Here is a 15637-nt window from a genome sequence, read left to right on the forward strand (position 1 = left end):
CAGTCACCCTGGCCAAAACCTAGTTAGAAATTTCTCAATCTATGATTTAATCATAACATGCTTCCACTAATAAACAAACAAACAAACCACACACAATTTCTATCAAGTATATGTAAGCGGGAATATAATTAACTTTCAATATTAGTGTTTTGAGTCTTTTAATAGTTAAATAATAAAATCTCACCTATGCATTTGTCAATAACCAACTGTTACCTTCTCTAAGACTATACTTCTGTAAATAGCAATTGTTTCGGAACTTAATAAAAATGAACATTCTATCTTAAACATGTATATTATGTATTTTTGTTTATATATTCTCTAGTCATGTGGTCCTATCATGTAACAAGCATAAGGAACACCATCAACTTCTCAAATATAAGTAGGAAAAACACTGTTTTACATAGAATTTTTAACATATAAATGGATAAAATTTTTATTTTTAACATGTTAATTTTTATTCTGAGTTAGGAACTAAAATACTCGGAGCCACAAATTTTGTTTCTACTGACTTTTAAGAATAATTATCATTCCCATAAATTCCAACTGGAGATATGAGAAAGTTCAAGAAAAGGCTAAATCTTTATTTTACACTACCTCTCTTCACAAACCTTCAAAAATGAAGCTCCCTTAAGAAATTCAGATTCAATAATTAAAAATAAGAAGCTAAATAAAACATTTTAAATATCTAAAATATATTTTTTAAAATGTTCTTGCTATTTCTCCTCTTTTATTTAGTTTATATTTGAATAAACCAACACGTCTTACCTTTCCCCACCTAAAGTAAGCCCTCTACTCTAAGTCAAAATTATCACTTAAATCAATTTTGGAACACAGATGGCTTACTATTGATTTCTAGCTGGTGCAGTAAAAAGGATGGGTCAGTGTTTCAAGAGATAATTACTGAAAGACACAGCAATTCCTTTTTGCAAAAAACACAGTACTCAAAAGTTTTAATAGTAGTATCCACCACAAATATGCTCCATGAACCACTCAAAGGGAGAAAGTATCACAGTTGCAATTCAGGACCCAGTAATGATAATTTAGGAATGAGTTTTGCTGATACTGTAAAGCCTAATCCAACAAAATCAGCAACATCTTGAAATACTAGAATAAAAAGTCTGTATTCCTTAACATAAAAACTTCTCAGATTTCTTTCTACAAGGAAACTGTAGTCCCAATTTAAGAGGTCTCACAAAACAAACGGTATCTTGGGATTTCTTTGGCTTCATGAAAGAACCATCATGCTTTTCCTAATTCTATGTTAAAACTGGAGAAAGCTAACTCTACTTTGCTCACCTACAAAAACTTCATTTCTAAACTATAGTTTTAATATAAAATATATTATTTTGAAGCCTCTAATTAAAGATAAATCTTTTTAAAAAAATAACTACAATTAAGTACTTAAAAAAACACCATTAATAAAATGCCTCATATGTAGCAGCACATTTCATATATTATTCCGTTCAATCATCTTACCTACTCAATGAAATAGATTGACTGATCTTCATTTTAAGTAACTGAAACTAAGAAAAGGTAAACAACTTGCTCAAGATCACATAATGCAGGGATGTATTTCAGATTCCAAATCTCACACCTTTTCAGCACACCAAACTGTATTAATGATACTTTTAAACAATGGAGTATAACTAAAATAAATACCAAGCCATGACATAAGCAAAGAATCTACAAATATTGCAATGCCGCAGTTTAACAGTAATAGTAATGCCAGGAAAAACTTTTAAAAATTAAATCAAATGTAATGGATTATCAAGCCCACTAACTCTTCTCTGCCAGAGACAAATCATATTTTCATTTACTAGTTTTTGGCAGCTACATCTACCTGATTTCTAACTAGCATATGTACAGAATTTGTGCCACAATCGGTTTTTCAAAAAGACTGCTTACATACTCATTACAAAAGCCACAGGAATGAAGTATCCAGCAATTAGGGCCAAGAAAATCTTTATGTTGAAGAAAGAAATGTTACTCTATATATCATAATAAATAGGTAAGGTTGAGGTTTAGAAAGAAGTCCTGACTTCTGCTCATTATCATCAATAGAAAATAAACATTGAACACTCCGAAGGAATACTCAATTTTAATAAGTTAAAAAGAGCTCCAACACCCATAAACCTCCAATTAATACCAATAAGGGGAGGACAGCATAATGACTAAGAGCAAGTCCTCTTAGAATACCAATCCACTGTTCACAGAGTGACCTAAGTTAACTTGTTTTACGTCTTAGCCTCATTTTCCTCAGCTATAAAATAAAAATAGCAGCAACTATATCAGTTATTGATGATTAAGCAAGACAAGTGTATCTAAACTTGAACAATGGTGCTTAACACATGGTAACTGCTCAACAAATATTAGTTGTTATTATTACTATGAATATTACCACTACTACTATTATTAAAGTCAGGTGCCTAAGGACCTTGTCTTCCTATATTCCTACTCTCTACTCCATAAAAATAATATAAAATCAATTAAATTGTCTTAGATTAACGAGTAACCTTAGCATATTAAGCACTGCACATACATTCATTCAACACTTATTAAGCACCTACTATGTGCCAGATATTCTAATATATACCAGGAACACAAAAATAAATAAGACACGATTCCCGCTCACTAAGAAAGATAATCAAATAAATGCAATAAAGTATTACAGGCTCTATAATAGACAGTTATATACAGACAACATGGGAACACAGAGGAAGAAATAGTCAATTCCAACTGGGACAGTAATGAAGGAAATCAATTAGAGATGATGACTCTGAAATCAGCAGGTATCCAACAGGATGGGGAAGAGGGACAACAGTGATAGCAGCAGTGTAGAGTGGTAGCTATAAACATCAGCTTTACAGTCAAAGAAATCTAGATTTAAATCCTAGATGCATGACTTCGTATATGTTACATGTCTCCAAGCTTCAGTTTCCTTATGTGTAAATTGGGAATAATAGCACATTCTTCATATGGTAGTTGTAAAGTTTATTTGAGAATATAAAGAAAAGCCTTTAGCCCAGTGGATAATAAGCACTCAGGATATAGTAGTTATTTTTATGATTCTAGCGGCCAAAGCAGTGGAAGCAAATATACTACGACATCTATACCTTGATATGTTCAGAGAACTATGGCAATTTTGTACGGCTGAAAAATAAAAAGCAAATAAAGTAGGGTACAGCAAGGATAGGGTTGGGAAAATGTACAGAAGCCAACTCCTAAATATCCTGTAACCCAAACCAAGGAATTTGGATTTACTCTTTATCTAAGGAATGAGAAGGTATTTTGCCAAAGGAGTGACATGAGTGACCTGGCATTAGAGAGTTTACTCTGATAACACGATAGAGGAAGAATCAGAGAGGTGTAATCTGGGAGGCAGATAGAGCCAAGAATTATTGCAATAAGTGCAGGTTAAAGATGATGGTTTGATGTACAGCAGAAGCAGTAGGGATACAGGGAAAGGAACACATAAACTAGATGTTAAGAATGAACCTACATGACTTGGATGTGTGTGGTGAAAAGAAACAGATGTGAGCTCTGAGGTTTCTGAAGGATAGTGACTGGCTTTAGGGTGATGTAATTTATAAAGGTGGGGCAGGGAGGATAAGGGTGGAAACATAATGAGTTCAGTTTTAGAACTGGTGAGCCTGAGATGTTTATGGAACATATATACAGCAGGCGGTTGGAAGGTCTCTTAGCAGAATGCTAAAAGAAGTGAGACAGGAAAGTCACATGGATAGCTAAGAGAAGAATGCTGAGAGAGTGAACTACAATGCCAAAGGCCCTGAACCAGGACATGCTTGGAGTTTATAGAACATAATGAAGCAGTTGTGGTTTTGCTCAAATAGGAACACAAGGCAATCTTATGATGGTGGACTTTGCAGCCTCTCATGAAAAATCATTGCCCCTTAAAACCTGCAACTTAAATCCCATCAAGCATCAAACTTTACAGTGATCATCCAATGCACATAGGCCAATGATCCATACATTAGCTCAGGATCCTGTACTGTCATGACCATAAGAAAATGAAATGAGGTGATGTAATTAAAGTGCACGATGCCTAGAGCAGACATTCAAATATAATGTTAGTATATGAAGAGAGTTTAGTAAAACAAATACGATTTGAAATAATTTACCTATTTTTATATTCCCTGAAATGCTTAGCTCCTAAAAAGACTGATGGTCTTTAAGGGGTAGGGACCACATCTTTTTGTTTTTAATTCCAAAGCTAAGCACAAAGCTTAACAAATAGTAGGCTCTAGATAAATTATTGTGGAATAGATAATAAATTCACTCTACAATACTCATCAGAATTCTCAAACAGACTGCCAAAGATTCTAATCTCTGAAAGACATAATTTTATGATACAAGAAGTGGATTCATGAAGAAGAGGCCCTACCCCAAACTAAACTAGCTTGATTTTCTTCTGTAGAGAATGAATGAATAACTGTAACAGATTAGCAACAAGGAGATCATCTACCACAGTGAGTACCTTTAATACTGTATTATCATATTACTCTAAATTTAGTCAGTGGGTGGTTATAGGTCAAATCCACACACCTGATTTAAAAGTAGCCTTAAATAATGGTCTCTTCAAATTAAAAAAAAAAACAACTTTCCTTTGTTAACCTGTCAATCAAGTCATAAGTAAAACAGGTACTAAAATATAGTACAGACTCTCACTGGTCATAGAATTGACTAGTAATTTACCATAATTGGGATAATTTAAGCAGTGACATACAAGGTTTGTTTCTGCAGTTTAATCACACAGGTGATAACACTGGCTTGGGTGTCAAGCAAATTGTATGTCACTCGAATTCCTACCTCTTAAGCAGTTGTTAGATGATACCAGATGCAAAAACTCTAATTGGTATATTTTTATATGTTATTCTACTTATTCATTTGTTTATTATCCTGGAAAAAGAAATTCAGTTCATATTCTTCTTGCAGACTATAGTCCACATCAGATACATTCAGAATACAACCACCCAAACCAACCATCTCCTCCAGCTGCAATTTTATTTCCTTTTGAACAAATATTCAGGCTTTGCTGGGGAGGAAATGCATGAAAAAAAAAAATCACTAATACTATAACAACGTGCTCTTCTGATAGCCTGGCAAACACAGGTTTAAATTACATAAGTCCCCCCACTGCCCACCCCCACATCCATCTTTAGCATATACAAGAAGAGCAGAAATTTTGAGAGATGGAATATTATTAATTGTGGTTGAGGGAGGATCTTTTGTGTATGACCACAAATTCTGCAGCATATTAAATACTCTCCATTAAACCTCTCCTGAAGACCATATCAAGAGAACAAGAACATAGCTAATAACTCGGGATAGAATGATCTTGAAAAAAAACAAAGTTGGAAGACTTAAATTTCCCAATTTCAAAATTTACTACAATATCAAGACAGCATAAAACTGGCATAAGGAAGACATATAAATCAATAGAATAGAACAGAATAGAATAGAATAGAATAGAATATAATAGAATAGAATAGAATAGAATAGAATAGAATAGAATAGAATAGAATAGAAGTAAACCCTCTAGAAATAAACCCTTACATTTATAATCAATTGATTTTTGAAAAAGGTGCCAAGACAATTCAGTGGAGAAAGAAATAGTCTTTTCAACAAATGGTGTTGGGACAATTGAAAATTCAAATTCAAAAGAATGAAGTTAGACCTCTACCTCACATTTCATATAAAAATTAACTAAAAATGCATCAAAGACCTAAATATAAGAGTGAAAACTATAAAACTCTTAGAAGAAACCAGTCATAAATCTTCGCGACCTTGAATTACACAATGGTTTCTTAGACATGACACTGAAGCACAAGCAACAAAAGAAAAAACAGATAAATATAAAAATTGGGCTTCAGCAAAATTAAAAATTTTTAATGGCACAATCAAGAAAGTGAAAAAGACATCCTAAAGGAGAAAATATTTGCAAGTCATCTATCTAAGGTACTAGTATCCAGAATATATAATTTTTTTAAAACACAATTCAACAATAAAAAAACAAATAACCCAATTAAGACATGAGAAAAAAATCTGAGTAGACATTTCTCCAAAGATATACAAAAAGCCAACAAGCACATGAAAAGATGCTCAACTTCATTAGTCATTGGAGATATGCAAATCAAAACCACAATGATACTACTCCATACACATTAGAATGGTTATAATAAAAAAAATAAAAATAAAAAAATAACAAATGTTAGCAAGAATGTAGAGAAATTGGAACACTCATACATTGCTGGTGAAATGTAAAATGTTGCAGCTGCTCTAGGAAACAGCTTGGTAGTTTCTCAGAAAGTTAAACATAGAGTTATCTTTCAAGCAATTCCACTTTTAGGTATATAAGCAAGAGGAATGAAAATATATGTTCATGCAAACTTGTACACGAATGTTCATAGCATCATCATCAAAACATGGAAATAACTCAAATGTCATCAAGTGTCAATCAACAAAATGTTGTATATCCACAAAATGAAATATTATTCCAATGATACATGTAGAAACCTTGAAAACAATATGGTAGATGAAAGAAGCAAGGCACAAAAGACTACACATTGTATGATTCCATTTACATGAAATGCCCAGACAAGGCAAATCCAGTAAGTAGATAAGTGGTTACCAAGGGCTGCAGGGAGGGGAGAATGGGAAATGACTACTAATGAGTATAAGGTTTTGTTTGGGGATGATAAAAATGTTTTAAAATAGATAGTGGTAATGGTTGCACAATTTTAATATATTTAATATAATATATTTAGGAATATATTAAAAACCACTGAACTGTACACTTTAAAGGGTGCATTCTATGATGTGTGAATCATTTCAATTTTTAAAACTTTGAATTTGAAAAATACTTCAGAAGTTTGTTAAATGTTCTATTTTGATAAAAGCACTGTGGTTACATTTAAAAATGTCTTTGTTGTTAGGGAATGTACATTAAAGAATTTAAGGGTAAAGAGGCATGACACATGCAACCTACTTTCAAATGGTTCAAAAAATAAATTATTTGTTAATGAGAGAAAGAGAATGAGACCAAATGAACAAAATGAATCTGAGTAAAGAGGATATGGGAGGAGTTCCTTGTACTATTCTTGCAACTTTCTAGTAAGTTTGAAATTATATCAAAATAAAAAGCAACAAAAAAAAAAGAGAATGTATCCAATATAAATGGACTACTTCCCACTTTAGGATTTGCTCTTTGATAATGATAGTTTGTTTCACATGTTACTAAATTTAGCAACTGTACAATTTTTAAAAGAAAAAAAATGTAGAGATTTAGCAGAAAAATAAGTAAACACTTAGAGGAAAAAAAAATCACTTAGAAGCTGATAAGAGCTGAAAGTCTATTCAAAGTGTTCCACTCAAAGTTCAATTGACATGGCCGAACTTTACTTTCTGCCTCAGATCTCATAAAATGCTTATGAAACTTTTTCAATTCTACATCATTAAAGAAAACACTATAGGTTCATTTATCTAGGTTAATAACATTGAGATAACTCTTCCAGAACTCACCTCATCTCTAATCATAAAGAATAAAAAACACTCTTCCTGGCATTTCATCAATATATGAAGCATTGTGATCAATCACAAATAGTCAATATGAGGACAAATCAGGAAAAAAATAACATCTATTCAGAGCACAGTATTCCATGTTAGCTAGGTTCAATGGTTTCAGGGAGGACATCAGTGAGTACTCAGTCTCTTCCTTCTATAAATGCTTTTTAATATTTTGCCAGACTCAAGCCTTTTATTTGCTAACACCTAGTGCGATGAAATAATTACATAATACTTGTATTAAAAAGCATTCTATAGAGTCAGTGCAATCCCTATCAAAAGCCCAACAGCACTTTTTGCATAAATAGAAAGACTCATCCTAAAATTCATGTTGAATCTCATGGGACCCTGAATAGCCAAAACAATCTTGAAAAAGGAACAAAGTTGGAAGACTAACACTTCCTGATTTTAAAACTTACTACAAAAGCTATAGTAATCAAAATAGTGTAGTAGTGGCATAAAGACAGACACATAGACCAATGGAATAAAAAAGAAAGCCCAGAAATAAACCCTCCCATATATGGTCAATTGATTTTGCCAAGACCATTCAATGAAGAAAAGAGTTTTTTCAACAAATGGCACTTGAAAAACTGGATATCCTCATGCAAATGAATGAATGAATGAATGAATGAATTTAGCCCGACCTTATACCACGCACAAAAATTAACTCAAAATGGATCAAAAGACCTAAATGTAAGAGCTAAAACTTTAAAATTCTTAGATGAAAACACTAAAAAAAAAAAAAAATCATAATATTGGATTTGGTAACAATTTCACAGATACAACACCAAAAGTACAGACAACAAAAGAAAAAAATAGATAAATTAAAAACTTAAGCATGGAAGGACACTTTCAAAAGGGTGAAAAGGCGACCATGGAATGGGAGAAAATATGTGCAAATTATGTATCTGATAAGGGATCAATATCCAGAACATATACAGAACTCCTACAATTAAACAATGACAAAACAGCTCAATTAAAAATGGGCAAAGGATTGAACAGACATTTCTCCAAAGAAGATATACAATGGCCAATAAGCACATGAAAAGATGCTCAACATCACTAATCATTAGGGAAGTGCAAATCCACACCCCAATGAGATACCACTTCATACCCATTAGGATGGCTATATCAAAAACAAAACAAAACAACAAGAATTGTCTAGTGGAGAAATTGGAACCCTTTTGTATTGCTGGTGGGACTGTAAAATGGTATAGCTCCTATGAAAATCAATATGGTGGTTCCACGAAAAATTAAAAATATAAGTACCATATGATCCAGCAATCCCACTTCTGGATGTATACCCAGAAGAATTAAAAAACAAGAATTTGAACAGATATTTGTACACTCATGTTCACAGTAGCATATTCACAACAGCCAAAAGTTAGAAGCAATCCAAGTGTCCATCAATGGATGGGATAAACAAAATATGGTATATATAGCAGTCTTTAAAAGGAATGAAATTCTAGTACATGCTACAACAAGGATAAACCTTGAAGACATTATGCTAAGTGAAATAAGCCAGTCACAAAAATAGAAATACTGTATAATTACACTTATTTGATATACCTAGAGTAGTCAAATTGATAGAGAAAGAAAGTAGAAATGTGGTTGCTAGGGGCTGGGGAAGAGACGCGGGGGTATTGTTGTTTAATGGTTATAGAGTTTCCATGTGGAAAGATGAAAAAGTTCTGGAGATGACTGGTGGTGACAGTTACAACAATGTGAAGATACTTAATGCCACTGAACTGCACACTTTAAAAAAGTAATTTTATCTTGTCTATTTGAACACAATTAAAAACAAACATACAAAAAGGTCAAAATGGTTATTTTGTTATGTATATTTTACCACAATTTAAAGAAAAAGAAAACTTGTTCTCAGTCTAACTGTCCTCATTACAAACTGTTAAACATATCAAACTTACCTTGGCAACTTAATAAACCGTTCTTCTGTTCAATTCTTTAGTACTTAGGGCTAATCCTTGGGGATATACTTGAATTTCTCTTTTCAAAATTGCACATGAATGCAAGTGAAGCAAACCGCTAGGATACAGTGGCATAGCTTTAAACACACACACACACACACACACACACACACACGCACACGCGTGCGCGCACACACACACACACACACCCTTTCCACTACTGAAAACAGCATCCATTAAAGATAAAACTGTGAGAACTAAAGTGTGTATAGTGGAAAAAAACCAAAATGTGCTTTTTTGACAAAACAGTTGCTAAATTTCAGTCTAGCAAATAAAAAAGAGCCTTATAACACAACTTTACTTTCTCACTGATTTATGATTTAGGTAAAGTTGGCTGGAACAAAGGTAAACCAGCCGATCATCATAAAGCGAATGATCTTCATTCATAAGAACCATACACTGTTAGTAACCTCCAATAGAATAGTACTGATTTTAATTTTTATAAATTAATTAGAGTTAATAATATTTCCAAAACAAATGTTTCCCATATTGGCAAAGGTGCAAAGTTGGGTATATGCCTTAAGTCTCTTAAAATGAATAATGACAGGCCTGAACTTTTCATGTAAGTTCAATTACAAAATTACCTGAGACTAATGCTCCTCCTATATTCAATGGTATATCTTTCATTTGTCTTAATATATTTATCTACATAGTAGTTACCAATTTTATTAAATAATATAAAACCTTTCCAACAAGGTCAACAATGGATAATATGCTAATTTGAAATAGACATTTCTTAAGCAACTAATTAATTCGTTGGTACAATGCATCATAAGAGAAACAGTAAGCAGGGCAATACAGCAGGTAAGAAAACTAGAATGTAGTCAGATGACATATTTTCTACTAAACATTAACTGTGTGATTCTGGGCAAGTCACTTAGCTCAATGGTTCCCAGGCTTTTGAGGCCTTTACCCAGGGTCCTGACATGAAGTTGCCTATTTGATATTTTGTCAAATATCATTTTGTTAACAGTAGGAAGGCAATTATCTCAAAATAGAAAAAATTTGGAAAAATAGCTTTATGTGAAATTCATTACATTGTCCTTACTTTTAACATTTCACTTGAGATCCGACAGGGACTAACCAAGCATTTATTGGAGAAACAGTGTTCGGTAACCAAAAACTTTGCCTATTTCTTAATCTGAAGAAGCAAAATAGTAGTATGGGTTTTGGATTCAGTACTGGGATTCAAATCCTAATTTACCACTTACTGGCTGTGTAACATTTTAACCATTTTTTTGTTTTTTGGATTCATCATTTCTCTGAGCCTACATTTATTCATCTATAAAAATGTAGATAATACCTACCTCAAAGGGATGTTGAAACGATTAAATAAAATAACGAAAGTATCTAGTACGATACTGGCATATAATAAGCATTCAATAAATGGTAGCAGTTACCTAAAAATGAGATGAGATAGGATTATCACCAAGATTCTATGACTTTATAAACAAGTAACAGGAGAGGAAAATTCTAAATAATAAGGTCCAAGAAGACAGATATATTGAAATAGTTCACTTATAGTGGGTTAAAAATAAAGAACTGATTTCTCACAACTTTGGTTCTGTATGAAATTTGACAAAAAAAAAATTGGTAGACTCATTTCTTTATACTTGCCAACTCAAGACTAATGCTTTTAAAAAACTGCTTTGCTTTCTCTAAAGCAACATATTTTATTTATATTATCCATCATTGCATCAGAAGGCCAGAATTGATTTTCAGAGGTCATCTAGTACACCATCATTGTACTACAGGATAGGCTCAGAAAGAAATATCATTAAACTCATTCCCAATGCTTCATTCTTAACATGTTTTAACACTTTGATTAGATAAAATGTCTAAATCATTCTCGAATTTACCATTTAAAAATCTCGTATGAATAATGTTATCTTTTGTGTAACAATGGGGAAAATAAAAATATATATTTGTATCTCCATGAAGAAATTCTGAAAAAAAATGTTTAAAACAAAAAGTGTGGAGGGCAAGATATTGGGAGCAAGGTTGAGATCAAGACTTTTCACTGTATTTGTCTTTATTTTACTGTAACTTATGAACTATATGAATGTAATCACCAATTGAAACATACTAAATAACCAAAAGAAAACCTCTACATTCTTCAAATTTCACAGTAACGTTTACCTCTACCTATACCTAATCAACTCTGTTTTGATCCACCATTCTTACAGCCATAGTAATTAATACATCTTTTTGTACATAGTCTTCAGGCTTTAAAGAATGAAACTTGTGGAAGCCTGATACTCATGAGCTATAACAAATTGTTACAGTTAATAACCTGTAACTTTTCCTTCAAATAAACATTTCTAATGTCTCCAAAATTTGCTCGCTAGAATACAAAGTTATTTCCTATTTTATCACTACCAATAACAATTTATGGACTAAAACCCTTTCTACCTTGAACAATGTCCCCACAAAGGTTTTTCAGAAATTCATTTCCTGGTCAATAAATGAATTTTTCAAAAATAATACAGTATTTTAAGTGAAAGTTCCCTAGAATGACAAATTTACCATAGAAAATTTATAGCATTAAACCTTCCAGTACCCTTGTTCAATTTCTCTCTTGTTCACGTTATAAGCTTAAGCCTTTAGATGCTATTAAAAGTAGTGACTCACCTTGTTTACCTGAAGTTTGAATACAGAGTATTCACGACAAAATTGCCATCCCTGACAATAAGAGTGCCCTCTAGACCAGTGGTTCTCAACCAGGGGTGATTTAGCCCCCAGGAAACACTGGCAATGTATAGAGACATTTTTGGCTGCCACAGCTAGATGGGTTTTACTAGCATCTGGTGGTTAAAAGCTAGGGATGCTGCTAATGCATAGGCAAGCCCCTCATAACAAAGAATTATCTGGCCCAAAATTTCAATATGTTGCTATTGAGAAAACTTGCTCTAGATTTTAGATCATAAATAACCCTAAAGTAAATAATCCATCTCCTTTCCTATTAGAGAAAATCAAAATGGAACTTCTGATGGACTGTACTTTTACTCTTAATTTTCAGGAAAAAAAATTCCTAAAGCTTTTGTAATAATTTGATATATAATTTGATATAAATTACTATATACAATGTCTGTGTGCTTTTACCTAATTATTATCATTATTTTTTTACACCTACAGCACCCAGTCTTTCTAGGTGGTCTCCCATCCAAGCACTAACCAGGCCCAACTCTGCTTAGATTCCAAGATCAGATGGGATCGGGCGTGTTCAGAGTGGCACAGCCATAGACACTTTTACCTAATTATAAATATGACACCTGCCTCAAAAAACAAAACAAAACAAAACAACAACTTCATTATGATATAAGCCCATGCTTTCTAAATGGATATCTATCTTTAAAGCGTGTGTATACAAATATGTATACACACATACATAGGCTTATATGAGCCTGGACAATTTACTTTAAAAAATTTAATACTGGTTACCTCTAAGGAGTGGGCTTTAAAGGGTCAGTAAGGGTGAGAAGGAGGACTTTCACTTTTCACCTTATACCAAGACAATAATTTTAAAAGGAGAATGTCACACATACACATACAGTATATGCATGGATTCTTATGACAGAAAATTAAGAGTCATAACTTGCTAAAATAAAAGACTACAAATCTAAAATTAACATTTAAAAACTGATGTTTAAGAATTTTCAACCTGATCTCTATTCTGAACAATGGGTACATTTCAATAAGGTCCAACTTCTGACTTTAAGACCTTTGACAGCTAAGGAACATGTTTATTATGTCTAAAGAAAAATGAAACATATATTTATCCTAATATTTAAAACAAGAACCTAAGATCCCAAACAGTGGAATTCCTTAAGGTAGCACAATTCTAATATGTAAAATTTACAAACAACCCAAGCCCCTTCCTCAAGCTAAAAGGTCTTTTGACTTAGACAGCAAGGAAAAGGAACTGTTTTTTCTAAGCTAAAAGCTCTACTAGTGAATAGAAAAAAAGGTTCTTAGAGTATCTATTCCTCTGTATACCAAATATATAAGACGTTGACTAATTCTAGAGCAAATATGCTAGGCCTCTATGTTTCTTACTCGTATCTCACCTAGTCCTGTCCCATTTGGGGAATTAAACAAACTCCACTCTCAAACTACAAACTCATTATCTCTGGCTGTCTAAATTCTAAATATTTGGTTCTAAAACATCTGCGAAAGATGAAAATAATGGTTTTACTATTATTCATCAAATGACAGTTTGGTGTGTTTTTTGAACAATATTATTTATGGTCATCACACTGGTAATTCAAAGGCAATAATATGGGAGAAGACAGTTCATCTTGTCAGAGAGGAAAGGGAAAAGGCAAGAAATATGCTTGGGCAAAAAGGGTCACTTCATTCACAAAGGCATAGACTACACATTACCACATGTGCTCTACAGCAGACTAGGTACTCCAGGAATTTCTCTATGTAATATGGGAGAAACGGGACACAAAACCAAAATTTCATTTCTCCATAGGTTAAGAAAGAATCTACATACACACTGACAATCATCTTAGATAAGGCTAAAGTCTCTGGGTATCCTAGAAACTCCCACTCCCAAACTGAGATCCACATATACACTTAATATCAAAATCCTTTTTAGGCACAGAAACAGGAGAATAAGGGGGTCTTTTTAAGGAAACAGGAGAATAAGGGGGTCTTTTACCATTAGCTTAACTGAGTATAGGAATCCTGAGTAAACATAAAAATACCCATGAAAGGTCTAGATTCTGGTCACAGCTTTAACCACATGGTCAATTTCAAAAGAAATGCTCTGTGTGTGTGTGTGTGTGTGTGTGTTTGTGTGTAAGCCTCACAGAAATGGTTACTTCAAAAGCTCATTTCCAAGATCTAACACATGAGCCCAAAGAGTTAAAGATTTGTGACTTTGGAGGCTCCATAAGCATTCCACCTCTGAAGAAATTTAAGACTACTACTTATGTAAAACCAAATAGTGATTTTTTAAAAAAATTTCACCTATGTTAATTGTTAAAATAATCCAGAAAATCAAGGACTTAGACCTTTTCAGTCTTACAAATTTCAAAGAAAAATAGACTCTAAATATATTCCCACTTTGTTTCCTAGGTAAAAAGTACATGTGTTCTAGGTTCATCTCTCATCAGTTTTCATTGAAAGGATAAAGGAAAGCCTCCCACAAGCCCAAGAGTGGAGGTGAAATTCAAAGATACAGAATTCAAGGGACTAGCTCTCTTACAACCTATACACTGTTTTTTTCCAAAACAAAACATTGGGGTCAGAATGTACGAAGGTTTTCAATCTAAAGGAACCCCTGTTCAGACCTAGAATGTAAAACCGTGCACTAACTGTATTCTGCAACCCACAAATACAGTTTCTCCTATTCCTCTCAAATACAACAGCCAGGACAGTTGTACACAAAGAGAAATCCCTGTGCTTTAACACCAAGATCAGAGGTTACAATAATTGGTCATGGGGAATGAACCAAACACCTTAGAACCAAAATAGAATACTCAGCACTCAGAACAATAGTCATCACAGTAAAGGACTATATACAAGCCATAGAGAAGAGGAAAAAAGTACACATATAAATTATCTCTTTCCCTAGAGCCCAAAAGATGACGTCTACCATTCTAGATTGCTCAGATCTAAAAAGACCCAAGATATACATAAGAGTTAAAAGAAATGAAGGACTTTATAACTAATTTCACTGCAGAAGGTGTTCATAGGGTGCCTCACCTTCTCCAAGTCAAAATATCTTGACTTCATCTATCCTGCTACTCTGAAGTCCAAAAATGCAAGGGAACTTCCTTTTCCTGTCTAACTTCACAAAAGGTCCCAGGTGCAAGACTCACGTGATTTTTCAGTGTAAAAGCAGCGAGCTCCGTAACACTCACCTGTTTCGAACTAAAGAAAGGAATTAAGAACTCGACTTAAATACACAGGTAAGGCATAAAACAAATAAATGTCCAGCCCCTCAACTTTAGGGAGAGGCATAATGTGGAAATGCTCTTTGAGCTAGCAAGCTCTGCCTCCCTCCTCTGTCTCAATCTCTCCCCTCTCCCTCTGTCTCGTTCTCTCAGTACCAAGGGCAG

At 33.3% G+C, this 15637-nt stretch overlaps 1 protein-coding gene and 1 pseudogene across 5 annotated transcripts in view; both read right to left on the bottom strand.

Moving 5' to 3' along the window:
• Window positions 1-15637, bottom strand: part of ANKHD1 (ankyrin repeat and KH domain containing 1) — a 90292-nt gene that overhangs the window by 73895 nt on the left and 760 nt on the right. The window lies entirely within an intron of this gene.
• LOC118606157 lies at window positions 12693-12811 on the bottom strand (annotated as a pseudogene).

This window comes from Rousettus aegyptiacus, unplaced genomic scaffold, assembly GCF_014176215.1.
Source record: "Rousettus aegyptiacus isolate mRouAeg1 unplaced genomic scaffold, mRouAeg1.p scaffold_m13_p_7, whole genome shotgun sequence".
Classification (NCBI taxonomy): domain Eukaryota; kingdom Metazoa; phylum Chordata; class Mammalia; order Chiroptera; family Pteropodidae; genus Rousettus; species Rousettus aegyptiacus.